This window comes from Mus musculus, chromosome 3 (assembly GCF_000001635.26).
Source record: "Mus musculus strain C57BL/6J chromosome 3, GRCm38.p6 C57BL/6J".
Lineage (NCBI taxonomy): Eukaryota > Metazoa > Chordata > Mammalia > Rodentia > Muridae > Mus > Mus musculus.
In genome coordinates, this window is record NC_000069.6 from 78,916,975 (window position 1) to 78,944,795 (window position 27,821).

At 43.3% G+C, this 27,821-nt stretch overlaps 1 long non-coding RNA gene and 1 pseudogene across 3 annotated transcripts; one reads left to right on the forward strand and one right to left on the reverse strand.

The window, feature by feature from the left end:
• Gm10291 (predicted pseudogene 10291) lies at positions 266 to 1,485 on the forward strand (annotated as a pseudogene).
• Gm38542 lies at positions 1,485 to 19,332 on the reverse strand. 3 transcript variants are annotated; one of them, XR_867360.2, is made up of 4 exons: positions 19,141 to 19,332; positions 18,208 to 18,290; positions 1,726 to 1,930; positions 1,485 to 1,608 (listed from the first exon to the last, which is right to left on the reverse strand). It is a non-coding gene; the product is annotated as a predicted gene, 38542 (long non-coding RNA). The 3 variants fall into 3 exon arrangements; XR_867361.1 differs by lacking the exon at positions 19,141 to 19,332 and adding an exon at positions 18,682 to 18,802; XR_867359.1 differs by lacking the exons at positions 18,208 to 18,290; positions 19,141 to 19,332 and adding an exon at positions 2,486 to 2,659.
• Positions 19,333 to 27,821: the final 8,489 nt, after the last annotated feature.

Consider the following 27,821-nt stretch of genomic DNA (forward strand, 5'->3'; position numbering starts at 1 on the left):
ATAGGTTTTGTCTGATTATAAGGACTCAATGGAGAATATCACTTCTTAGAAGTGAAGGAAAATACCCATGAATTAAGAATTTCTGAAAATATAGATGTCAACTAAAACCTAGGAATTTAGGAATAAGGATGAACGAGCTCAAGCTAGTCACCACCCTCTGCCTGGGCACCACAGGCAGAGCATGGAGGAAGGATTGAAAATGATACCATAGGCTCTCTGCTCCTCCTTGTTCCAGAGACAGCCGCATCTTCTTGTGCAGTACCAGCCTCGTCCCATAGACAAAATGGTGAAGGTCGGTGTGAACGGATTTGGCCGTATTGGGCGCCTGGTCACCAGGGCTGCCATCTGCAGTGGCAAAGTGGAGGTTGTTGCCATCAACGACCCCTTCATTGACCTCAACTACATGGTCTACATGTTCCAGTATGACTCCACCCACGACAAATTCAACGGCACAGTCAAGGCCAAGAATGGGAAGCTTGTCATCAACGGGAAGCCCATCACCATCTTCCAGGAGCGAGACCCCACTAACATCAAATGGGGTGAGGCCGGTGCTGAGTATGTCGTGGAGTCTACTGGTGTCTTCACCACCATGGAGAAGGCCCGGGCCCACTTGAAGGGTGGAGCCAAAAGGGTCATCATCTCCGCCCCTTCTGCCGATGCCCCCATGTTTGTGATGGGTGTGAACCACGAGAAATATGACAACTCACTCAAGATTGTCAGCAATGCATCCTGCACCACCAACTGCTTAGCCCCCCTGGCCAAGGTCATCCATGACAACTTTGGCATTGTGGAAGGGCTCATGACCACGGTCCATGCCATCACTGCCACCCAGAAGACTGTGGATGGCCCCTCTGGAAAGCTGTGGCGTGATGGTCATGGGGCTGCCCAGAACATCATCCCTGCATCCACTGGTGCTGCCAAGGCTGTGGGCAAGGTCATCCCAGAGCTGAACGGGAAGCTCACTGGCATGGCCTTCCATGTTCCTACCCCCAATGTGTCTGTCGTGGATCTGACGTGCTGCCTGGAGAAACCTGCCAAGTATGATGACACCAAGAAGGTGGTGAAGCAGGCATCTGAGGGCCCACTGAAGGGCATCTTGGGCTACACTGAGGACCAGGTTGTCTCCTGCGACTTCAACAGCAACTCCCACTCTTCCACCTTCGATGCCGGGGCTGGCATTGCTCTCAATGACAACTTTGTCAAGCTCATTTCCTGGTATGACAATGAATACGGCTACAGCAACAGGGTGGTAGACCTCATGGCCTACATGGCCTCCAAGGAGTAAGAAACCCTGGACCACCCACCCCAGCAAGGACACTGAGCAAGAGAGAGGCCCTCGGTTGCTGAGGAGTCCCTATCCCAACTCGGCCCCCAACACTGAGCATCTCCCTCACAATTTCCATCCCAGACCCCCATAATAACAGGAGGGGCCTAGGGAGCCCTCCCTACTCTCTTGAATACCATCAATAAAGTTCGCTGCACCCAAAAAAAAAAAAAAAAGAAAAGAAAATGATACCATAGCTTTAAGTAGTAGTAGTAATAGTAGTAGTAGTTGCTGCAGTAGCAATGTCCTCTGTGATCTTTGAGCGTTGTAAACAAATAAAAGACCTGAAGAATTTGAAAAGACTATTATAATTTCACATCAGATTCTTTCAAAGCATCAGTGCAGAGACCACCATGCAGAGAACTATGTCTCCTTGACAGAAAGACATGGTGCATACTCACAAACAGACTTGTAGCCTTTTTCTCCAGAAACCATAAGGCAAAACCTTTCCAGCGAAGGCTGAGGAAGGGAGAAAGAGGAGTCCGGTTCCCATCGCAGCAAAGTCTGAAGATAGCACATGGATGGCTAGATGATGGAGACGCCAGGAAAACATCTCCAGCATGATAAGGTTTGAGAACGTGGGATTCTGTTTTGTTCTCGTCTGGCCTGAAAGGTAGACAACGAGCAGGGATTACAAATTGGTGTTCAGGAACCCAGGCTCTTTTGTTCTGTGTGACATTTCCTTTGGTGATCCTTAAAAAGATGTATGTCTGCATGATTGAGGCCTTTAGGGACATTGGGTGTGCATGTTTGATGAGGAATGGGCAGGGCATGACAGTATCCTCCCTAATGCTGGCTTCTAGCTTTAGCAGCAATGTCTGCTCTCATGGCCCCCTTAACACAGTGATTCGGGAATCCCAAGACAGCTGACAGAGGTGCTTGGTTTTTACTACAGACACTGAAAAGGGAGCTTCGGTTAGCTGTAAAAAGAATGGAAGAGATTAGTCGAAAAGCCACCAAATGAACCTTTTCTGTGTGTTTTAGAAGGTATTTTGCAACAGTCTTTGAAAACTAAGAAGTCAAAAATCATGTTTAATCTTCTGTACTTGAGCATAAGAAGAAGAAAAAAAAGTCTGTAAGCTGTTTTACGGGACTCCAGATTTAGATCAATAGCACCCAACTTCAAAAAAAGAAAAGAAACAGAGGCGGTCTGTGGCTCACTCTCTCAGCATCATCTCTCAGCCTCTATGCAGCCTCTGTGACTCCATTATTCATGTCCTAAAGGAAGCAGGACCCGGGTGCAGGCTGGGGTTTCCTCCTTTCACCCAGCAAAGACCACGAACTGTGGGAAGTGAAGCGTGGTTTTTCTAGGGTCTGAGTTTAAGTAGAGTTCTGTGTGTACTTCCGCTCTGTTTCCTGCCTGAGAAAAATGTTACGCCTCCTCTTTGTTTCCTGGTGGCGAGTGACCCCTGCTGGTCAGGCGGAGATGTTACTGTACGTCTAATTCTGTCTTGGTCAACAATTAATTCCGGTTATCAAGCGGTTGCTGTTGTTCGCAGGAACACCTTTACTTGATTGAGATGGCTTACACTAAAACCCCTTTTGCGTTCATGTTTTATTGCATTTAAACCCATATTTAAAAGAAAAACATTCTCTCTGTAAAATGATTAAACCCAGAGCCAAGGAAAACATCGTTTTGCTCCAGTCTATGCTCACAAGCGTTGATTCAGTGGGTTCATACTTATAGAGACGATGATAATTTTTATATTTTCTTGAAAAATACTAGCTGGCAATAAACATGGGCTTTGCACGTTTTGAAAGCCAGCTGGCAGCAGAAAACAACATTTGCTTAACTCCTCGGCTGAATGCTCTCATTGATGGAACATACATAGCTACCCAACCATGGCACAAAGCAATCTATGGCTCACACAGCCAGAAAGCCTTTTAAATAAAGTTAGAAACATCCCACCGTCTCAGGAATCAGCATCCTGTCTTTGCACTGATCCCTCTGTAAAAGAACCAGCATTTATCCATTGAATAACTCTTTTTTTTTTTTCCAGTAGATGTGCTCTGAGAAAGGCTTGAAATTATGTAAGGAAGCTAGTAGCCGGGTAATAACTCAGAAATGGGAGGAAACTGTCTCTTCTAAGCTGCAACAATATTAAATCTATATATTTTGAGCCTCTTACCTGTCCCTGTGTATTAAATAATTTATTCTGTTTTCTTTGCTGAGTTCCACCCATGTCGCATCCATGATCCCAATTGTATAGACAAAACTACAGTCTCTCCTCCACCACTGCTCCCCTCAGTAGCTCACAACAAGCAAAAGTGAGACTTGGGAAAGACCACGATGGGTATCTCTGAGGATTTTACAGCCGTTGGCTTTAGCAATGCAGGATTGGCAGCCTTGGGTTCAGCCAAGCAGTGGAAGTCTTTAGGAGACACTGTGGAAGGTACAGTTTCAAATATCTCTGAAATGAGGGCTGGGATATGGCTCACTGACAGAGATATCTGAAAGCATGTGCAAAGCCTTGGGTTCAATTGCCAGTATAGAGAAAAAAATCCACAGTGATAACATAGAAAGAATACAGAGGAAGGAAAGAAAAGGACTGCGCTGTATATATGCTTTCAAAATGTTTCGTATACAGAAAATACCAATAGATAATGCCTGTACCTTTATATGAACTGAGGAAGCACCCTGATCACTGAAAAGTTGGTAAAATTTAAATGAGGCAGAATGAGACAGCACCGGCTACTTTGTAATTTTACAGTTAAATTTAAGGCATTTATTGAATTATCTCCCTCTCTTTAGATGTTGTGAACCAAGCTATTATTTATTCTATTTATTCATACTTTCCCTTGAAAAGCCAATCCTCCCTAGACCCTGAAATATTTTTTTGAGTATGTGTATTTTTCAACTCTGAATTCCCATCTCTGTTTGCCTTCATCTTCCTAGCAGTGAAATGCCTCAAACTGAATACAATATCCTGGGCTTTTGAAAGGGGTCTCCGTGAATTGCTTAATAGTGAAGACCTTGCCTGGGTTTTGAAAATTGGGCTGTTGGATAACAGTAAACTCTCAGCCTTATCCATTTAAAGTCATATCACAACTGTCCTTTTTTACATTCTGAGATGCATCTTCCCCTTGCAAAGTCTTTCAACTGGACATAGTTCTTGTAATACCTCGACCCTTGCGATAAACTAATTGCATTGCATTCTTTCTCCTTATCTGTGTATTTTCTCTTAAAGCCTGAGTATACATGAATTCTTTTTCTTTTAATATTTTTCTTTCTCCTAGTTTCCAATGTTACAGTGACTCTTAGACCTTGGATACAATATTTGCAAATCCATAATGACTTCTTACTTTTTGGCCCCTTTCAGCAATGTTTTCTTTGCAAAGAGCTCAAAGCTACTAACAGAAGCTAAGGTCACTCTTGAAGTACATCTCTGGCTCTACCTGAAGAATAAAGGGAGAATGGAAATGGAAACATGTTTTTAAGAATCCTAAAGATACCAAGCACTGATTGAAGCAGCACATCAGAAGATTTTTTTCATTCTTTCAGTGAAGTGGGGTGGCCCTTTGGCTACGTTCCTTTTCTATCCAACTTGAAATTTTAAAGTTTCTCCAAGTTCACAAGGCGTAAATTGCCTAAATATTGTAGAATTTGTCTTACTAAAAATATTTTTTTAATCCTTGGCTCAGTTGCTCTGTTTCCCAATTCCTTCCTTGGGGGAATCAGTAAAGTTTGCTTAATAACCCACATCTCAGCTACATACTTGACTGGGTCTCGATATCTGCTAAGCTTCACTGCTATTTTTAAATCTTTGGCTTTTTCTCTCTTCTGATCAAAGGACAGATATTTCCTAATCTTAATGTTAGTCATGCTCTGCATAGTGTGGACCATAAAGATTTTGTTTTCGATGGAAAGCCATTGCATGGTTAACAAGAGCCTGACTGTTCCTTCTTCTTGTGCGATGCCAGTGGAAACAAACTGCAGGGTCCTAGATAACCCACACACATCTCGCACTTTCAGATTCTGAGAGGAGCACACAACTCTGAGTACCTCCCACAGATGATGTCATGGCTGGGTGACCGTGTCCACAGCATCCTTAAGGCCTATGAATTCCATATCCTGGGGCTGGGGAGATGGCTCAGTGGTTAAGAGCACTGACTGCTCTTCCAGAGTTCCTGTGTTCAATTCCCAGCAACCACATGGGGACTCACAACCATCTGTAATGAGATCCAATGCCCTCTTCTGACATGTTTGAAGACAGCTATAGTGTGCTCATATACATAAAATAAATAAATTTGGGGAATAGAATGGTAGATTTCTCAACAGGACTGGAGCTTCACTTCACAGATAGAGGGCTGAGTGTCAATATAGAAGTGAAAGATCTCATCAACAATCAAAAGAGCTGGTGGGTAGCATAGCTACAACACCCGTTTCTGAGTTCCTGGGCCTTTGAATGTAATAGTAGGTCAAAGAAAGTCTGAAGCTTTCAAAAACTATGAAGTAAATATCATTATAGCATTTCTTTTTTTTTTTTAGTGAAAATCATTTTTTTTAATTACGTATTTTCTTCAATTACATTTCCAATGCTATCCCAAAAGTCCCCCACACCCCCCCCCACTCCCCTACCCACTCATTCCCATTTTTTGGCCCTGGCGTTCCCCTGTACTGGGGCATATAAAGTTTGCCTGACCAATGGGCCTCTCTTTCCAGTGATGGCCGACTAGGCCATCTTTTGATACATATGCAGCTAGAGTCAAGAGCTCCGGGGTACTTCAAAGAAGAAGAAACTGTCACGAAGAGATTAAGAACTTGCCCTAGAGATCTGTATCGTGTAGGAAAGGCAGCACAGCACAGGGTCTGAAGCTCAAGCTTCCAGCCCAAATATTCATTCACTCTTGGTCTCTCTGCCCTCTCCTTGGTGCATACCTAGCAACCAGCTCCACATCATCAAAACAGGAGCCTGTTCTAGCAGATGCACAGATTGCCTCGAGACTGTCTGGGCATGCTCTCCACTGCTGAGCCACACATCCTGGGTTCCAAACTTGTCCTCACATTGCAAATATGCATGCTATCACTGCATATTTAACGACAGAGCCAAGGTAGACTCTATCTGAGCATGTATTTCTGCATGAGAAGAAAGATAAACTCCCTGTCTTGCCCTCAGGGAAACAACAGCTGAACCAGGAGGTGAAGGCAGATTTTTGAAAATCACTTCACTTTCTCTGCTTTGCTCTCATAAGAGGCTGTAAGTTCCCTTCTCTTCCCTGGTGGGATTTGTGCATTTCTCAGTCTGAGATGCAAAGTAAACATCTTTGCATTTAACGTATTTGTTCTGTTTCCCATGTGCCTGTAGTTGCCTTTTGCTTCTCAAAAGCCTCTGAGATTAAGACATCATGGCCAGCACCTGAGTTGAGGCATGCAGCAAGCTCAAGCTGCAATTCTGCCAATTTGTGCCTGCCTTTCTCTGGGTTGTCTTGACCTCTCAGTGGCTCCCCCACAAACAGGGCACAGGACCACTAGGGCACTGAGAAGAATAGTTCTTTTGTCATCCTATGGGAGCACAAGAAAACTGAGTCAGTCCACAGTAGCCAGAGAGGATCACAGAAGCCCTTAACACCAGGCTTATACACGCCATCACCTTAGACTTTCATTACATCAGACACTACAGCTCCAGGGACACATCACAGCAGAGAAATCAGATTTTATGATTGGCCCATTGCCTTAATGAGTTTTCCTTAATATTGTCTTTTCCTAAAACTGTCCCATCATATACAGGAGCCCCTGATGCGTATAGTGTGTCCTGGTCCTGAAAAGTCTGAAGAGATCTGAGGTGAATTTGAAGTCGTTTGAGGAGATACATGGCACAGACAACACAAGGGACATTAAAGGAAGCAGATGTCACAAGGTCAATTGTCAGCCTCTGCATGCCTACCAGAGAAGTCAGAACGAGTTCTGAGGTTTTCTTTCCAAAGAGCCGCGGAAAAATCCCCCTTGGTTTTTTTTTTAAGAGAACAGGGCATAGTTAAAAAGTAAAAAAAACATCACCCGTCATGTATGTTGCAGAGTTTGGAATACTGAGTAAAATCCAAATAAAGATAGCTCTATAATATAATGAATGACTAGCTCTCTAAAATTCATATATTAAAAGTGTGCTGTCACTGCAATAAAATGCTAGAAACACACTAACTTAAGGAGACAAGTAGTTCTATTTCGCCCACATTTGGAGGTTCAAAATCTAAAGGGCGTACCCAAGCAGTGCTCATTGAGAACTACATCCTCTGTGCTCCAGAAAATTCAGGGCGTCATCTCAGGAAAACGGTCTTCCAAGGGCACACTCCCTCAATCCCTATGGTCTAAGACAGTGGTTTTTATCCTTCCTAACGCTGTACCCCTTTAATACAGCTCCTCATGTTGTGGTGACTCCAACCATAAAATTATTTTTGGTGCCACTTCATAACTGTAACATTGCTACCGTTATGAATCATAACGCAGACAGACACACACATGTGCGTGTGCATGTGCGTGTGTGTGCGTGCGAGTGTGTGTGTGTGTGTGTGTGTGTGTGTGTGTGTGTGTGTGTGTGTGAAATGACCCTTTCACAGGGGTTGCCTAAATCCTTTGGAAAACACATACATATTCCAAAGGATTTAGGCAACCCCTGTGAAAGGATCATTTGACACACACACACCCAAAGGGGTTATAATCCACAGGTTGAAAACCACTAGTCTAAGCCCCTTGATTGTTCCACAGTAGTTCCCAGTACTTTTCCCTGGAAACCAAGCCTCCAATTATACAAACACCCTGCAGGACACAGATAACTATCCAGACCATAATGCCCAATGTGATGTCACTGGGAGATCTGGCCTTTGGTACTTAATAGGTCAGGATGCCAAAGCCCTTATGAATGGAATGCACAGCCTCATTACAATGCCCTCAAAGATCTCTCCCTCCCCTGAAGTGGAAATCTATAGTTTTTAGGGGGTCTTGGTGATGTGATGTGATGTTTTGCTAAAGCAGATACAGGTGAGATGTTTTGCTGAAGCAGACACGTGAAAGGATACATGATGATTAGAATGAATATAAATATGACCTCAGAAAGTGTGATGAAGTTCTTGCATCAGCTCACCTTGCTCCATTTTCTAGTCTTTACTGACGTTGCTCTCGCACTGGCTTACTTTGCACCAAATTGCTGATATTCACTTGCTATGACTTCATAGAGAGTGACTCACACACACACACACACACACACACACACACACACACACACACACACACAAACTTCTCATAATATCCCAGCAGCTTCTTGTCACTTCCTCAGACTCGTACAGAATGGTGGAACCTCTCAGTCTCTTCTGGATGGAGCCACAGCTACTGAATCGTGTTTGATGTTTTGGACTGGACTGCTGATATCCTGACAACAAAGATTGAAATCTCCTCAAATAACTGTTTCTAAACAGGTCCACAACCTCCACTTCCTATTAACCTTTCTTTCCCCCTATCTGTGTTGATAGGCTAGAAGAGAGGTTGAAGTGTGAAAGAACCAAATTAAAGTAGGTTTTGAAAACCCTGAGCCTACACTCCCCTTCCTTTATAAAGCTACGGTAGAAGGTGCTATTGCTGATCCAGGGAGCTTTGCCTGATCCAGGAAACTTGCTCAGGTCAAACCTGAGTGTCTTGACCTTGGACTTCCCTGCCTCCCTTACCTGTGGGAACTAAACTTCTGTAGTTTACCAGCCAGCCAGCCTGGGTTCCAGAATCATGCACTTCCTAATAAAAGGCTTCAAAGAGAAAGAATAAGGAAATGTGCTTTTCACACAGTATGTGCCATATCTTCCTTGTCATTGCGCTACAGATTTGAATAATGGTGTCCAAGGTTGTGGACTGTCTATTTCTTTATCTTGTCAGTTGATCATTTATTATTAATTTGCATGTTTTAGTATTGGTGCCAGGGCCCCAACACCATGACCAAAACCAACTTAGGAAAGAAACGGTTTATTTCATGTTATACCTTACTGACATCACTGAGAGAAGTCAGAGCAGAAACCCGAGGCAGGAACAGAAACAAACCGTGAGGAACACTGTTTATTGGCTTGTTCTCTACTGGTGTGTTGTCTTGCTTTCTTATAACAACCGAGACTACCCAGCCAGGAGTGGTACCTCCCACAGTGGGCTGGGCCCTCATAAATAATTTATTGAATTAAGAAAATACCCACACACAGACACTTGCCTACAGGCTAAGGTGATGGAAGCAACTCCTTATCTGAGTGTCTCTCTTTCAAGATGACTTTAGCTTCTTTCAAGCTGACAACTGCCTAACCTGCACAGTGCCTATAATGCTACCCTCAAAGGAAGATAACAAACACCAGCCTAGGCTGCATAGCAAGAACTTTTCTCAAAGAGACAAAAACTTCTGTGCTATAGAGAAACACAGAAGATGTTTGCCTTCATCTGAGCAAATCATTCTCTTACCCTTAAAATAATACCTAGATAATTTAATTAAGCATAACTCATGCCAAACAAGCTTCCATACCATTTCCAAGTATGAATTCACAGGACTGGAATTCTACAACTTCCCACTGCTGCATAATAGATTCCTTAAAGCACTATAGTTCAAAAGCATGACCATGTTTTTCCCGTTATCTGAAATTGAGCTGAGATTAGTATGGCTGTAAATGACTCAAGGTGTCACCAGAGGCCTCGGTGCCTATACATGGACCTCTCATCAGGGTTTCATCAGGGTTCCGTGGCATGACATCTAATTGAGTTTGACTGGTGTTGGTTCCAGGACCCCAACTGCTAGTTTTCTTGAAATCTCAGAGATGTAACCATCATGCATTGCAGGATAAATCTGCAGTACTGTGGTAGGGATGCTCTGTGACAAGGTGACAAGGCCCAGCCAGGATATTAGCTGTGACTGTGTGATGCTTCATAGCGATGCATGCACATGAAAATCAGGTACTGCAGTTAAGCCTAAGCTTTCTTAGCACATAGATGTTAGCATCTGTGTGCCTGCCTTAACTGAGAAATCCAAGCTAGAGTTATGGCTTGGTCATGGAAGTTACTTATTGGCAATCTTGCTATTTCCTTCTCAAAAGTGAGTCACAAATCTGTTTTTATTCATGGTAGGGGAAGAAATAGCTGACTGTACCCCTTCTTAAGAAAGACCTAGAAAGAATTTGAGGACATGGGTTAAAGCCTCCATGGCTTCTGTCCCTACTTCTTTGGTGTCTGTTCATTACATACTATATGGAATAGATATTGTATCGAGTAAACATTAAGGTGTTATTTATATTCTCATACTTTAAATGTTCTATAAATATATGGTTTTCAATTCCTTGTTACTGATTCATTTCTCCAACTTTCCATGAACTTTCTCCACTTCACTCAGAGAGTATGGAGCAAATATATCTCTGGGTAATCTGGAGTCCTATCACATAGCACCATGACTCCTGAAATGGCACCCATAAAGTCAATTTTAATTCAATTGTATGTAGCTAAGTAAAATATTTTATGAGATACTAGATCAAACATCTGTTCTATTTCTTCGGACTACCACTTTAGTAATTGAATTATTTACAGAAAAGGCAATCAAATTAGTTTCTCATAATTATCGACTTTTTATTGTTCATATTTCATGTTCCTTGCACCACCTAAATGAGAATGGCTCTTTTTCTACAAAGCCTTTGTTCCATTATTTTACTAGAAGCTAAAGCAATCTTATTTACTCAAGCAATCTAACTGGCAATTGAAGCCCATTTCTTGGAAACAATGACAAACAGAATGTTTATTTTGTTGTCCCGGAGCTGACGGTAGATTTCTCTTCTGGTTTATTGATTTGTGCTGCTGAGAAACAATGGCATGAACTTGCAAGAAATGTTAGTTTAAGCAAGCCAAGACTCCACCAAGCAAAAACCGTGCAGTACTTAGAAACCATCACTTCCTGCTTTCTGGGCCATAAACTGTGTTAACAGAAGGCTAAATCAGGCAACTGCATGTATCTCCTTGACTCGAAGAATCTATGTCAGTGAACTCCCAGATCGGCATTTTATTTACTCACACAAACATTTACTACACGTGCATGTGTGGTGCATCCATAGCTGGATTGAGACCTTAAGCTTTCTAAGTTCTGGAAGGGCTATGATCTTCACACCACTTTATCAAAATAAAATGAGTATCAACGTCCAATGTAGCAAAGCAAACCCCTACTGACCTGACCTTCCTACACCTGCTAAGCAAGGGGAAAATGAAATAAAATAAAGACTGAAGGCAATAGAGAGGACACAGTCCCTGAGGGAAGAATTACAGGAACTTACCCCTACCTGGAACACATTCCAACATTTATAGCTTTTAATTTGAGGTGCATGAGAGTGGGGCAAGATGAGATCACTACACTCTGAGAGAAACTCATTTATTTATGGCCAGTGTTCATAACAAGCATAGACACTGGAAAGGAAGACAGACACAAAAAGAGAACAAGAGAGGAAGAACGTTTTATGGAATGATGTGGTCATCGTGTCTCCCTTATGGCCATACCTAAGTTCTAACCCTTCCATGTTGTGATGTGGAGGCGAAGTCTTTAAGAGTTGTGGCCTATTATAAAGTAACAAAATAAATGGGGGGAGAAAGCAGAGGTGCTGCACTCAAAACAGCCTGACACAGTTCTCCTTAGAAACCCAGTCAAGTTCCATGACAGTGAGTTTACATGAAATAGAATCAAAGTGGAAGCAGCTCTAAACATCATGAGTTTCTGCAATAGTCAGATTTCTATCAATGTGGCAAAGTCAGCTTAACAGAGAAAGGATTTATTTTGAACCACAGTTTCAGAGGCTCCATTCTGTATGCACTTGCTCTGCTGCTCCTGGACCTACCAAAGGCAGAACGTTGTGACGGAGGGTGGAGCAGAGTAATACTTCTCCCTTCACAGCAGCATGGAAGCAGAGAGAGGGGAGGGAACAGGAGCCAAGGATGCCCTCCAAAGGCATGCCCCTGAGAACCTACCTTCTCCAGTGACACCTTACCTCAAAAGGGTTGCGTCACCTCCCACTACAGGCTCCAGCCTATAATATGTGTACCTCTGGAGTATATGCCAAGCCAAAGTCGCAACAGCTGCCACCAGAGAGAGTTGTCAGTACAAGCCCAGATACATAAACTGCCTGATACAGCTCTCCCAACAGGAACACATCTGAGTCATGACTGTGCCAGGTAGCATTCATGAACCCCAAAAGACCAAAAAGAGCCGTTTCTGATGTAATCACATTAGGGTCTCTTTATTACGAACTCAAGTTTGGACTTACTTACCGATGACCCACAGAACAGTTTGGGGAAGCAGCCCAGAACTCTCATTGGGACAAGGTTTTATAGAAAATGGATATAAGTGAGAAGGTGTCCAGCCTGGCAAACATCTAATTGAATGACTATTGTAAGCCTACAGGTGTGTGCTCTGAAGCAAGACAGTATACAATTGCAAGTGGTCTGAAAGTACATCTGAAACAATTAGACTAATCTTTGATTAGCTGTTGCTAGGATGCAGCTAGGGAGTAACTCTTAACAAGGACAAGCTATGACGTCCTTCCTGGTACTTGTGTGTAGCCAGGGTTCAGCTTTGTGCCAAGTTCTTAGGCCTTGTCCCAAGATAAAATAAAATAAGTTTGCCTCTCACGAATCTATATAAAATATTAACCATATCTAGGATAATGTTCAAAACTAAGCAATATCCATAGGAATACATTCCTAACAGAAAAGATGACTGACCATGGAGTCACTAGTAAGGTGACTGAGTATGGCAATGAGCAGGCAAGGACCGTAAAACAACTGAAATAATTATGCTCAGTAAAGCAAATGACATGTAATTTCAGCACTGAAATGCAAGCGATAGAAAGAGGTAGATGGCTAAGTATGGTGGCATACATACTCTGTAATCTGTGTATTCAAGAGACTGAGGCTAGAGGATTAGGAGTTCAAGGCCAGCCTAGGCTGTATAGCAAGATCCTGACTCAGAAGACAGGATAGCAGGATATACGACAGAGAAGCCTGTGTCCAGACAGCTAAGAAGCAGAGAGAAGGAGAAGCTGCTGAGCAAGCAGAGGGAAGCCAAGCCTGGATTAAGGATTTAACAACAGAAACTCCAACAAACACAATGCAAGGAACTGTATTTTAAATGCTGCAAGACAAACACGTTCCTCCAAGAAGTCTGTACCTAGTGAGAAGATTCTTCAAATGTGATCGTGAAATAAGGATATCTTTTTACAACGTGTTAAGAGAACTGGATGCCAAAGGAACATCACTAGAAGGAATGGTTCACAGTTTCGCATGGTCTGAAGGAGGATACTTCATTTTCAGATTGGAACTTGGGTCACCTAGAAACAGGCAAAAGCATCAAAGGTGGCGGTGGTCTGGAAATTAAAAAGGACTGTGCTCATACATGCCTGTGTAGCAGAACAAAAAATAAAACAAAATTTAACTGTAAAGATGCAGAATACTATCATCCTAGAAAAGTCTTCTAGGCCTCCTTTGTCCACTCTCCAGGAAGAAGCTGGTGTCCTGGGATTTCTCAGCCACAGAGAAGTTAAGCTGGTTATAGACGGGAGAAGATTGATGGAGAAATTAGAAACCTTTAGAAGAAGAAGGCTCAGGGCTCAGGAGAGTTCTACCTTAGCAAATTGACAATTAGTGCGGCCACAGCAGCAGAACTGCAAGATCCAGTGGGCCAGGCATTTCTGACAGGGGACATGACTTGAAGATCTTCTCACTGAGCCTTGCTAAACTGACCAGGGCAACAGCTGCCGGCACAATAAAGCGACTGCAGCTTCTCCTATGCTTAAGGTGACTTAAAGTGTGCTGACGAAGTTGTCATGCCTGCAAACAAGGAAAGCTGAAAATGGATTAATACCTCTCCCTGCCTGCGCATGCTCAGCCTAGTCTACCTTAGAAGCACTCAGGATACATTGGTCAGGCAAACTCATCCAACACAGACCCTCTATTTTGTGATGAAAGAGGGGGGAAATATACTACAGCCCTTTCCTCCCAATTGAAACGTTTCCCTTCTGAAGGGAGGAGAGAGGCTCATAAGGGTCATAAGCTAGCTTAGAAAGTCTCAAGATTTACAAGGCCCCCTGTAGGGTTACATAAGCAGTAAACCACCACGGAGGAGAGAAGAGAAGACACCTTCAGTTGGATTTGTGCAGGATGCTCCAGGGATCCACCTCACATGAGTCACCATCCAATCAGGGTGGGTTTGGAGTGATGCAGCTGCCTGTGGGTCACCAGTGCTCTTGTAAGGAGCCCGGTAGCTGGTCCACTAAACTAGTCTTGAGTGGTAATAATAATTTCTTTAGAATGTCATTAGTGACCTATCTGCAGTGAGTAGGTGGTTATCTCCACCTTCCCAGGAATAGTCACACAACAGGTAGATTTCTCCCTGTGATGTGTCGAACTCCTGTATCTAAGAAACGTTGGCAACATGATCGCCTGCAGAGTCCTGGGTAACTTCCCCTCATGATCTTGTGGCTAGCTGTTAAGAAGTAGCTCACAGCCACAGCCCAGCACCACGAAGAGTATTGTGCTGGGTCAAAGAAAGCAATACAGCGGCAGAATGCTTACACAAAGTCAATGGGGCCCTGACTTTAAAAATACCACCACTCCCATGAAGGGAAGAGAAGAGAGAGGAGAAAGGGAGGAAGAGATTTGCAGCCGCCCAGCAGCCTGGGAAAAGATCAAAATTCAGATTTTGTAATGTAATTTTTACTAGGCATATATCAGTTTTGCAGTTAGTTTTAAGGCAGACCATCGTTAAATTAGGCACAATCTGGACAATAAAATAATGCTAGAACCGTTGTTTACTCTTAAAAGCAAAATGCCATTAGCGCTAGATTCTAAAGACAGAGTAGCAAACACCACAGAAGGACTAAGGTAACATAAGCAGGGCAACGCAGCTCACTCATCTCTCCTGCTCAGAACTAAAATGGACGGTGATCATGCCATGAACAATGGTTTTGACCAGGTTCAAGTTTACCTACTTTTCAAATGACCAGAAAAATCAATTGCCTAAACCCTCATATCTGGATTAAACCACTAGATTTTCTCATGCTTACACAGTGCCACTAATGTGGCCCATGACACAGTGCTGAGAATTTGGAAGAGCAGACCAGTGTGCACTGTATGAACACAGAGCCCTTTGGAAGAAGTGAAGGTTACCAAAAGTCCCTCCCCAGATCTGTATCCCATACATGCTAAGAAACAAAATCAAGGCCCAACACTGCTGTTTGTAACTGCTATGAACCATTGGAAACCCTCAGATCATCCAGAAACAGTGATACAAAGTGCTTTGTTCGCTATTTTGATGGCTATTCTTGCTTGTCAGCTTGACTACATCCGAAATTAACTAACACCCAAAAACAGAAGGCACAACTAGGAAGGATGTTTGCTTAATTTAAGCAAACATTTCTGGTCTGGATCTTTGAAGTAAAGAGACATACCTTAAATCCAGATCTTCTGAACTGGGAAAAGACATGCCTGTAATCCAGATCGAATCTAGCCCACACCTGCTGCTGGAAGCCTATATAAGGATGTAGAAGAAGGAAGCTTCTGCATGTGCCTGCTTGCTCTCACCTTGATAACAGTCCATTCCTTCACTGGCATTAGAGTCCACTTCTTCAAGATTCCAGTGCATACCAAAGAGACCTCCAGTCTCATGGACCGAGCAACTACTAGATTCTTGAACCTTCCATTCACAGCCAGCTATTGTTGGATTACCTGGACCACAGCCTGGCAAGCATACTAATAAATCCTCTTTCTATATATGTATAGAGATTCATTCTATAACTCTGTTACTCTAGAGAACCATGACTAATACAGCGATGTTTTTAGGCTTGCATAGAAACTTTTGAAAGGAGGTTATGGTAAAAACTAGAATCTGCCTCTAGGTGGAGACACACGCTGTGTCCTCCCTTCAGAGTTAAATTCATGGCAACAGGACCTTCAAATTTTCGGCAAAATTACAGAACATGTATATTTTGTATGGGCTGCTTTTTTTAACTGCCACAACAAAGAGGAATGGATAACTGGGAAAACAGATTCAATAGCTAGTGTCTCCAGGGTCCTTTGTAATTCATTTTACCACTATGTAAAACACAGTATGACCGTGCTTTCTCTCTGGATAACTGGATAACTAGAGTACTTAACCAGAGAACCAACCTCTGCATGCACAGTTTCTGTGTTTGTTTCTCTACTGCTCAGCCTCAGGCCACTAAAATTGACAGGTGCCCTCTCCAACACTGTAAGAGCAAGAGGATGCTTGCCAGCTGTCATTCACCTCACCTCAGCTTGTCCTTCGGCTTTTAGCGTGTGTCTGGTGGCTTGTTAAAGAAGACCTAAGCCCATGTGTTAATTGCTTTTCAATTTCCAGATAAGAGTCCTGGCTCTACTCTGTTGACTCACGGAGTGCATGGTACATGCACAGCTGCCCAGGGCATGCGTATCAAGATCATAGGCTGCATAAGTAATGGCCAGTTCTTCAATCCTGGTCTTGGTTTCCTCCCCAGTGAGCAAAAGTTCAGACCAAAAGTGAAATTGAAATCCCTTTAGGTACATAACAGTCTGTCTGAAAAGATTATTGTCTGAAGACAATTCTTTATACAGAATTAACTCCTAATAAATAGTTTCCAGCCAACCATATTAAGTTTAGAGAACAGTTACAATTCTACAAAGGTATACTGGCCCCAAAGAGCTTGAAATAGCAGTCAAAAGGGCACAAATTCTCCTGCTCTACCAAGGTCATAGTAAATGATAAAGGGGTGGGGGAGTAGAAAGGCCTGTCTTGGACATCACACAAAATTTGAAAAGGAAAGTTATTCTAAGTCTTTGACCCAAGAATCAATGACACAAATGGCCATGGACTATCATGACACCCAGAAATGGCTTCATGGTTTATCACATGAACCCCATGCTCTGAAATTCAATTCTTAAATGATTCAATTCTTAAATGGCTCACAACTTCTTTCTGCACTAGGCACCACAAATTATGCAGTATATTTTATTGTCATATGGCCTTTTTACCAAACATTGTTAGATGAAACTAACAAGTGAAGATCAAGCTGAAGTGACTGAAGGTCAGTTAGAAGACATTAGATTCTCTCTTCACCCTCAGTCACTTTGCAAGCCCGAGCTATTCAGCACATTTGAAAATTATGTACTCTGACCTTCCAATGAGCATCTGCTGCAATTTTAAATGTGAAATTGAACAACACCAAAAGAGATGTGCATGCCTTATCCTTATGCCCCCTCAAATATGCCCTTTATATAACAGAATTACAAGAAGGAATATGTACAGTGTGAGTTCATTGAGGGATACTGGTAAGGACAGTGGCTTGTTCCATAGAAAAATGATAAAAGTCCTCCAACACACAGGAAAAACAAATAAAGGTAGAGTGACATCCCCAAGCAAGAATCTCTTGCCCACTGTCTTAGTTAGGCTTTTGTTGCTGTGAAGAGACACTATGATTAAGGCATAGCAACATATAATTGAAGCTGGCTTACAGTTTCAGAGGTTCACTCCATTATCATCATGGTGGGAAGCATGGCAGCATTCAGGCAGACCTGTTGGTGGTGAAGGAGCTGAGAGTTCTACATCTTGATTCAAAGGCAGCCAGAAGGGGACTGTCTTCCACACACTGGGTGGAGCCTGAACATAGGACCTCAAAGCCCACCCCCACAATAATTCATTCACTCAAACAAGGCCACACCTATACCACAACCATACCTAATATCATTATTTCCTATGGGCCAAACATATTTAAACCACCACACCCACCTACTGGCAGAACCAGCCAAGAGTTCCATGACACAGGGACGAGCAAGGGTACAAGACTGCAAAGTCCACTTGTGTGTCTCCTAGAACAGTCATGAAAACAGCCTTAACAAACATGAGACTTACCTTGCATCCACAGAGGGGGTCGCCGTTGTGCAAAGCTGTACCAGTTTTTTCTAACTGAGCACTTGGTGCTTGCAATGGTGAATCTAAGAAAAAACAGGGACAGCTAATGACTCCTGGGGAAGGAGCCCAGTGTGGAGCAAGTATTGGGAGATGGAAATCCCATCTACCCTGGAGAATAAACACAAAAGCAAGCCATTTACTCCTTGTGTCTCTGGGACAGACAGTTAAGCCACAACACTATGACATCTGTAGCCACGATACAGAATAGGCTCCACAGTCTCAGGTGATTCAGGAGTTCTCATGACCTCCATTTGCAAACTACATTAAAGTTTGATATATGCTACATGGTATTTTCTCTTAATTAACCTTCTCAATTAAACTTTATGGCAAAACACTTGTCTTTTATCTCAGCCATCCCCAGGGGCACTGAAAAAGAGAAAGTACCACCAGGAATTATTCCATAAAAGCAATTACCTAGAGGAACTCGTGAAATAAATGTCCTGATTCAGGTGTTAGGTATCCTATTAACTGCATTTGAAAAATTCCAGTGCAAACAGAGTTAGTCTATCCTCTGATAGAACAGCAGCTCTGCAGAAGTCATTTCAATGCCAAATGGCTGCCGGCCTGCCACATGGAAAGTGAGATGTTAATCCTGCTGTTAGACCTGAGCATCAGCCACTCCTAGAAGAGCTGAAAAGTGTGGTGCACACCCAGCAACATTAGCATCCCTTGGGCACTTGCTAGCAGGGCAAATTCTCAAGCTTCACTCAAGACTACATCATCATAAACTACAGGTACCGCCTGGCAACTTGGGATATTATTTTGGTACATGCTGAACTTTGAGAAATACTAAATTGGCTATCTATCGTTCTCTTTTTAGGATTTATTTATGTTTACTTTCTGAGTGTGTTGCTTGCAGGTGTATATACTCACTGTGTGCATGTCCAGTGCTCACAGAGGCCCTAAGGAACTGGACCCTCTGGAACTGGAGTTCAAGATGCTTGGGAATGCCAGTGAGTCCTGGGAACCAAACTGGGTTCCCTACAAAACTGGAAGTGCCTTTAAACCATGGTGCCATCTCACCAACCCATCTCCAGTTTTCTTTGAAAGTTTTCTCTATATCATTATCAGTAAGATATATATCAAGAGCTTAATCTGGGGAGAAAAAAAAAAGATGGCTCAGAAAAGAAAGGTGATTGCTGCTAAGCTAACCAGAGTTTGATACACAAAATGTACGTGGGAGGGGAAAAGAATCTACTCATTGAAATTGTCCTCTGATCTCCACTCATACACCATGGCATATATAGTCACACATAAGCAAATAAATACATAAATAAATAATTAAAAAATTAAAAAGCTTGAGTCAACCAGACGTAGGGATATGCACCTATAATTCAAAAGGCTAAGGTTGAATTCCAAAGCAGCCTGGTCTACATACCAAGTTCCAGGCCAGCCTGAGACATATAATATGTCTTTTTCAAAAGGGGGTACTCCAGATACTTATAATAAACTGTGATCCATCTAATCATCATAACACCATAGGAAGTAAACTCTTCTTACTGAAAAATGGGGAAACTGAGTACAAGTCGGATAACTGTGATGGGAATGCCCTCCAAGAAAACATTCTAAAACCATTCCAGCAGTTGGCTCCCTCAAGATCTTCTTTAGCCTCAAAGCAAGTCATGGCAAGCAAGATGGCTCAGAGGGCAAAGGCAAACCTGGCGACCTGAGCTTGATTTGATACTGAAAACACACATAAAGGTAGAGGGAAAGGACTGACCTCACAAAGTTGTCCCCTGATCTCCATATGCCTGCCCTGACATGCATGCTCGATCCCAACTCCACCCTACTTTCCCTCCTACCCCTACCTTCACACACAAGAGTATAAACACAGACACTTCAGGGCTACCTATAGATTGGCCAAGACTTTCAAGCCTGGGCCACACTTTAGTTCTCTGCCTGCCCAGTCCTGATTGATTGCTTCGTCTTCCTTTATGCTGATCTTCCAGTGTTGTATGTGTCATTGGCTCTCATTGTCTACTTCCAGAAAACCCACTTTACAGTGGTAGCTTCTAAAGTCAGAGACCAGTCATTGGTGAAGCCAGGACTCAGAACATATATTCTCCAAGGGCTTTGGTACCTTGACTATGGTACTGTGTTCCTTCTGTCCCCCATGTGAACCTGGAGAATCACAGAGAAGCATTTGGGAGGGAGAGATTAGAAATAAGTTATTTCTGGAAAAGAGGACACTAGCTGGAGTGCTGGTTGCCCCTGGTTAGGAACTGCACTGACTGATTAGAGACCTGACCCTTAGTAACCTGCTAATGTTCTGAAACCTCACAGCTAAAGGAGAGTATTCATATATTCTAATCCCTGGGGATGGGGTCTTTAGGTTAATCATGATTTCAGTGGAGATCATTTGGCACAGAGCCCAGTTTCAAATAATCTATTTCTAAATCCAAACAAATTAATAGCTTGTGGCAGCTTAACAAAGAGTCTATAGGGGGGGAAAGAAAAGCAAAAATTGTCATGATAAATGCTTTTTAAAAGCACTTCCCAAGCAACCCTTCCCAAATCAGGGTAATGCCAATTATAAAGGTTCTGAAACTAGAATTCCCTGAGACATGCTAAATCTTAATTCCCCACACAGTATGGCTAGGAAAGTTATCTCATCCCTCCTTCCAGGAAACCTGCAGTTCAGGTGAGATCTTGTGCTTACAGTTAGGATTGTTAGTGTGCATGGCTACTGATCTGTAATGGGGAAAGTATGTGATGAGTACCAATGGCTCTTCAGGCTGGTAAAGGTGGTAGGTGGCCTTCAGGCCAGACGACTTGGCAGGCCCGCATTCTCAGTATTGGGACTCCAGAGGTTTTATTGATACAAGTCATGAGAATGCCAGAGACCATGGGCCACAGACGGAGAAACTCAACCACTTAGAGAGTCCATCTTGCAGCCAGGTTCTTCAGTGCTATGAATGACATTTCCCGGTGAGGAATTAGACAATGAGTCCATTTCAAGATGCATCTGAGCCCCAGAACAACTCTACAGCCATTCCTCTCCTCAAGGAAGAAAGACATGATTCCAACATGAGACCAAGATCAAGGCTGGAAATTATGTAATGCCCCATATTCTGCATAAGAAGGAAACACTGTAAGACCAAAGAAATGCCACTCAGCCCCTCGAGTTGCCCTTTCACATTTTAGATTATTTTTATATTTGTGTGTGTGTGTGTGTGTGTGTGTGTGTGTGTGTGTAAGAGAGAATGTCAAAGAAAACTTGCTGGAGTCAGTTCTTTCTACCATCTGGGTTCCAGAGGCTGAATTCAAGTCATCAAGCTTCAAGCATGGTGGAAAGTGCCTCTACTACTGAACCATCTCCCTAGCCTGCAGTAGGAACTTCTGATTTCTTTGGAAAGACAGTTATGTCAAATGATGTTTTGCTGGGGAACATACATTGAAAGAATATTTTGATGAAGCAGACACAGGTGAAGGATGTTTTGCTCTAGCAAACAGGTGAAAGGATGCATGATGTTTAGAAGTAATCCAAATATGACCACACAGATGGTGAGAGCTCTAGCATTTGCTCACCTTGCTCCTTTTGCTGACAGCATACATGTACTGGTTCACCTTACATTTCTTTACTTAGCTTTGCTTGTGGTCACTTCATAGAGAGAAACTCACCAAAGAACTTCTCAGGAGGTTCCTGTGTCTTCTTGCGGCTTCCTCGGACTTGGGCCAGTTGGTGGACCTTGTGGTTTCTTCTGGATTGAACTGCCATTGCTGATTCATGTGTGCTGTCTGCCAAGTGGACTGGACTGCAGCTGCTTATTCGTGTTTGGTGTTTGCTACTGGACTTGACTGAGAACAACAAAGCTTGGAATCGCCCAAAAGAACTATTTTAAACAGGTCCACTTCCCCCATATCCTAATAACCTTTCTTTTCCATCACCTCAGGTCGGTGGTGGGCTAGAGAGGAGGTTGAACCCTTATTAAAGAAGGTTGGAAAAATTATGCCTATGCAGCCCTATTCTCCCTCTTTTCTTCTTTTCCTTTCTTGATATGATGGGTAATAAAAGAGGGTGATTTTATGAAAAGAAAAAAACATAGGCAATGGCATTATTTCTAAAACTCTAATAATATTAGCTATCATTCATAGGGAACTTAATCTATGCCAGACTCAGGATAAATGTGTTATAGACCTGTATTTTATTTGTGACAATCCTATGAGAAGAGTTTTGTTGTCCTTTTATAGACATTGAACATCACTTACCCAGTAACTGCCAAAGCCAAGACTCAACCCCAGTCTCTCAAAGTGTGTCCTCCCACCCACCTTCCTTCCGTCTTGTCTTCTTAGCAATAGAGCTAGGCCATCCTTTACATAGGCTTCATGGGTCACTCTTTTTTCAGATTATTGTTTATGTGTGTGCGCACGCACATGTGCAGGTTCATATGAGAGAGAGAGAGAGTGTGTGTGTGTGTATGTGTGTGTGTGTGTGTGTGTGTATGTCTATGGAATGTTCTGGTAATTGTAGTATTGGATAAGTATCAAATCACAAAGACTATGGTCATATAGGAACTTGAATAAAATCACAACTTCTAAAAGACAGAAAGGAGACAGCAATCCTGGCAAAGAATGACTCGTGTGCTGCAGGAAAACGTCTACCTCTCAGAGCCTTGCTCTCCAGAGGGGAATCCTAAGAGGGGGGGCAGGCAGGAGACAGTGCTGTGGAAGAGCGTAGCTTTGCACTCAGTGCAGGAGTAGAGGCTATAAAATAAACACAGCTACTTAAAAAGAAAAGAAACATGACCACACAGGGTAACTGGTCTCCCAAAAGGAGTGACCTTGCTGGGAAAGGAGAGAGAAGAGTAATACAAACATTGAAAGAAAAATGTCAAGAAGAATCAGGGCAAACACTCTGAATCAGAGGACTGTCTTCAAAGCAGGACATTTCTGAAGAATGTCCTCATGGATCCGCCTTGTGAAAGCTCGGTGCAGTGTGATCCTAAGACAAAAGGTCAAGTAATTCTCACTTAGCGGATCTAGGGACAGTCTAAAAGTGGAGATTGTTTTTAAGCCCCCAGGTTAGTGATGTTCAGTGAAGACAATATGTCAGAGAAGACTCTATTTTCATCACACAATACCAATTGTGAGAGAGAGAGAGAATTTAGAGAAAGTGTACCAGTTCTCAGAGGGGGGGGGGCACACTTGGAAAATAGTTGATTTTATAAGGTGAGTTGCTGGGAAGATATAATACCATACAAGGAATTTCTCCAGATAATGGTGAATTTTTAAGTACACTTCTGCTGTGAAGTAATGGAGAAGAGAAACGAATCCATGCCACAAAACCAGAGGAGTCCGTAGCTCTATCTCATCCACATTGTTTCTCTTCTGTTCCCAGAGAGTCTTCAGAACTGCTCTGGTATCCAGGAAGACAAAGACAGAGAATAAGTTAACAGCTCAAACTCAAATGCGGCTTCTGAAGAGACTAAGGCAGGACACTCGTGGGTGGCGTAGGGGCATGCTCTATCACAGAGGAGAAAAGAGACAGTGGGGCAATCTCCCCAGAGCCAGCCCCAACTAGAAGCCAGGTGCAGTGGCACAGGCCTGTAAGGCCAGCCCTAGAGAGCGTGAGAAGAAGAGTGAGTTCAAGGCTACTGAGGGCCATGTAAATCTCATCTATCCTAAGTTTTATGCCTAGCAGTTGCCTCTCTAAACTGCCTGTGTCACCCTAAAAGGACATGAACTTGAACCTATACTCCTCGAGTGCGTGCCCAAGGCAACATCAGTTTCGTTCAGGAAGGATTTGCAGAGTATCAGCTGAGAATCGGGTATGAGACGAATGGAAGAACAAGTTCAACACTGACCCTGAAGACATTTACAGTGTCGTGGAGAACCTAAGACAGATGTCCAATAATGGTGCTACTTAAGATAGAGTTAGGAAGAAAATTCATTTTTGGTTTTTTTTTTTTTTTTTTTGGAGACAGGGTTTCTCTGTGTAGCCCTGGCTGTCCTAGAACTCACTTTGTACTGGAAAGAACCCAGATGCCCCTCAACAGAGGAATGGATACAGAAAATGTGGTACATCTACACAATGGAGTACTACTCAGCTATTAAAAAGAATGAATTTATGAAATTCCTAGCCAAATGGATGGACCTGGAGGGCATCATCCTGAGTGAGGTAACACATTCACAAAGGAACTCACACAATATGTACTCACTGATAAGTGGATATTAGCCCCAAACCTAGGATTCCCAAGATATAAGATACAATTTGCTAAACACATGAAACTCAAGAAGAATGAAGACTGAAGTGTGGACACTATGCCCCTCCTTAGAATTGGGAACAAAACACCCATGGAAGGAGTTACAGAGACAAAGTTTGGAGCTGAGATGAAAGGATGGACCATGTAGAGACTGCCATATTCAGGGATCCACCCCATAATCAGCATCCAAACGCTGACACCATTGCATACACTAGCAAGATTTTATCGAAAGGACCCAGATGTAGCTGTGTCTTGTGAGACTATGCCGGGGCCTAGCAAACACAGAAGTGGATGCTCACAGTCAGCTAATGGATGGATCACAGGGCTCCCAATGGAGGAGCTAGAGAAAGAACCCAAGGAGCTAAAGGGATCTGCAACCCTATAGGTGGAACAACATTATGAACTAACCAGTACCCCGGAGCTCTTGACTCTAGCTGCATATGTATCAAAAGATGGCCTAGTCGGCCATCACTGGAAAGAGAGGCCCATTGGACACACAAACTTTATATGCCCCAGTACAGGGGAACGCCAGGGCCAAAAAGGGGGAGTGGGTGGGTAGGGGAGTGGGGGTGGGTGGGTATGGGGGACTTTTGGTATAGCATTGGAAATGTAAATGAGCTAAATACCTAATAAAAAATGGAAAAAAAAACTCACTTTGTAGACCAGGCTGGCCTTGAACTCAGAAATCCAACAATTCAGATTAAAAACAAAAACAAAAACAAAAAAAACTACTTCTAGCTGTACAAATACATGCAAAGTTGAGAGAAGCAAAAACAGAATAAAACACCAAAAAAACAAAAAAAAACAATCTATTAAGGGATTAATTCAAAAAGAAATGGAGAGAAGACAGGGGAGAGGGGAGGGGAGGGGAGACGAGGAGAAGTCAAAGAAATGGAGATAGAGCCGGCTGTCTTAGAACCCCTGACCTGATGAATTAACAAGAAAGGGAGCCCTATTTTTAAATGATGAGCCACAATACATGAAAGAGTATTATTTTTGTCTTTCTGGGGCAGGACAAGAGAAAGCAAGGAAAAGCTTCCGGACCAACCCTGGGCGTAGCTGGCTACTGAACCGGAACTCTAGGCACGACCCACCTCTCCTTGCAAGGAAATGGCAGCATGGACAGAACTCTGCTTCCAGTTGCCAGCGACAAGGATTGCTCAGAGGTCACAAAGGCCTCCCGTGCGATCAACAGCCTGCCCTTGGGAGCGCCTATCACCACGCACCCATATCCACGGACTCCGCACTTGCAGGCTCAAATAGCCTTGGATAGAAAAATAAGGGCCGATGACTGCATCTCTACTGAATTCATCCAGTCTGTTTATCACCGTTATTCTCTACGTGGTTTCTAAGTCTGGCAAGTATGTACCTAGAATAAATTGCACTGCGTATGATGTGCCATCTGGAGTTCAGTTAAAACAGGGGAGAGGACTGAATGGACATGCGCAGTTTGTCATTCGGTTAGTGCTTTTGGTCACCGTCACAAAATACGGGACAGAGGAACACCTTAAAACATGGACAGGTTTTCTTGAGCCCATGGTTTCAGGTGTTTCGGTTTGTTGTCATAGTTCCCCTGCTGAGGGGCTGACGTAAGACAGAGCATCGTGTGGAAGCATGAAGCAGAAGCCTGTTCATATCATGGTGGTCAGGAAACAGAGAGAGGCATAGAGTAACTCAGGAAAAGATAGATCCCCTAGTTACATACCCCCAGAGTCCTCATGAACTTGCTAATGTTTCCAGCACCTCCAACGTAGCACCTCAAGTTGGGGCCCAAGCCTTGAACTCATGAACGTTTTAGAGGAAAATAATTTCCAAACCACGGGTCATTTCATAGAAAAGGTGTCAGGGTCTGAGGGATTTTCTTTTTCTTTTTCTTCTTTTGTTTTTTTTTTTGTTTTGTTTTGTTTTGTTTGTTTGTTTGTTTGTTTGTTTTTTTGAGACAGGGTTTCTCTGTGTAGCCCTGGCTGTCCTGGAACTCACTCGGTAGACCAGGCTGGCCTCGAACTCAGAAATCCTCCTGCTTCTGCCTCCCAAGTTCTGGGATTAAAGGCGTGTGCCACCACTGTCTGGCTTTTTGTTTGTTTGTTTGTTTGTTTGTTTTTGTTTTTGTTTTTGGCACCTGCTGAACATTCTGGAACTAGCTTCCTAAGGACACCAGGTGCCATTCAAGAAACCAGCCTGTTCTGTACATCAGGGCCATATTGGAAAGGAGGCAAGACAGAGGGGTGAGGTGAGAATCTGTACAACTGGAGCAGCCAAGCAGAGGAGAGGTTTCAAGGCTCCCCACTACTCTTCTCTATGGCTGGGAAATCCACAGGGCCTCTCCGGATCCTGAACTCCTGGCCTATTGAAAGAAGAGAAACGCTTGGGATGTTTCCCCAGGCTGCCACTGTGCAAACATGTAATTTAACATGACTGCCCTAGAAGGAGCTGTGATGTGTGCTTCAATAGGGAAACAACAAGACGAAAGATTACAAGTAGTGCCAGAAAGCCAATTTCTATCATAGCGTCGTTAACTCTGCACAGAGCTTCTGTTCTGATTATATTTCAGAATCTTTAGGAAGCTTTTGATAGGCACCGGCCATACAACAACCATTATTGACTAAAGATGGGCCTCATGCCTCCCTTTCAGAAAACATGATGCTTTAATTGTAAAATGATTCCTGATGAGAGGTGTTTAGCGTGGTGAGCTGTGTGACCACACTCAGACACCGGTCAAGCCTTACAGGCTCGGCTACTTGTCATTCATAGAGCATTGCAGGATCCCAGGCAGAGGGGGAGGTAAGAAAACCTCCGGTGAACCACCACACTGATACGGACTCTTCCTTTTCTGTCTGGTGGGGAAAACAGGTAAGAAAGCATATTCAGATTGCCGGCAGCAGCCTGAAGAACGATTCCCATCCATGCTAAGCACTCTGCCTAAGCATCCGGTTCAGACCACAGCAGGAAGAACTGAGAAGTGTTCTGTCAGACCTGGTTAAATAAAGACCCGAGGGGTGAGGGGTTAGCTAAGCCCAAAGCGAGAGAAATAGCAGGGAAGAGGCGGGGGGTATCCTTTTCTGTATTTTTCTGTAAGAGCTCACTGAAGTCTAAGAGGGAGTCTGCAAGGTGAAGGGTAACTCAGGCAGGGAGTGGACTGTGTGGGCCTCTTACAGAAGTGCGCTGTAGAGGTCCAGAGCTCCTGCCTGACCTGAGCATCCCGGACTCTGCACCCCGCCCACCAACACCAGCAGTGAAGTCACGTGGTCTTTGGGATGTTGCTGTTACTCTTTTTTTTTCTTTTTTTTTTTTTTTCTTTTTTTGTTCTCTTTCTTTTCTTTTTTTTTTTTCATTTATTTTTAAAACATCATT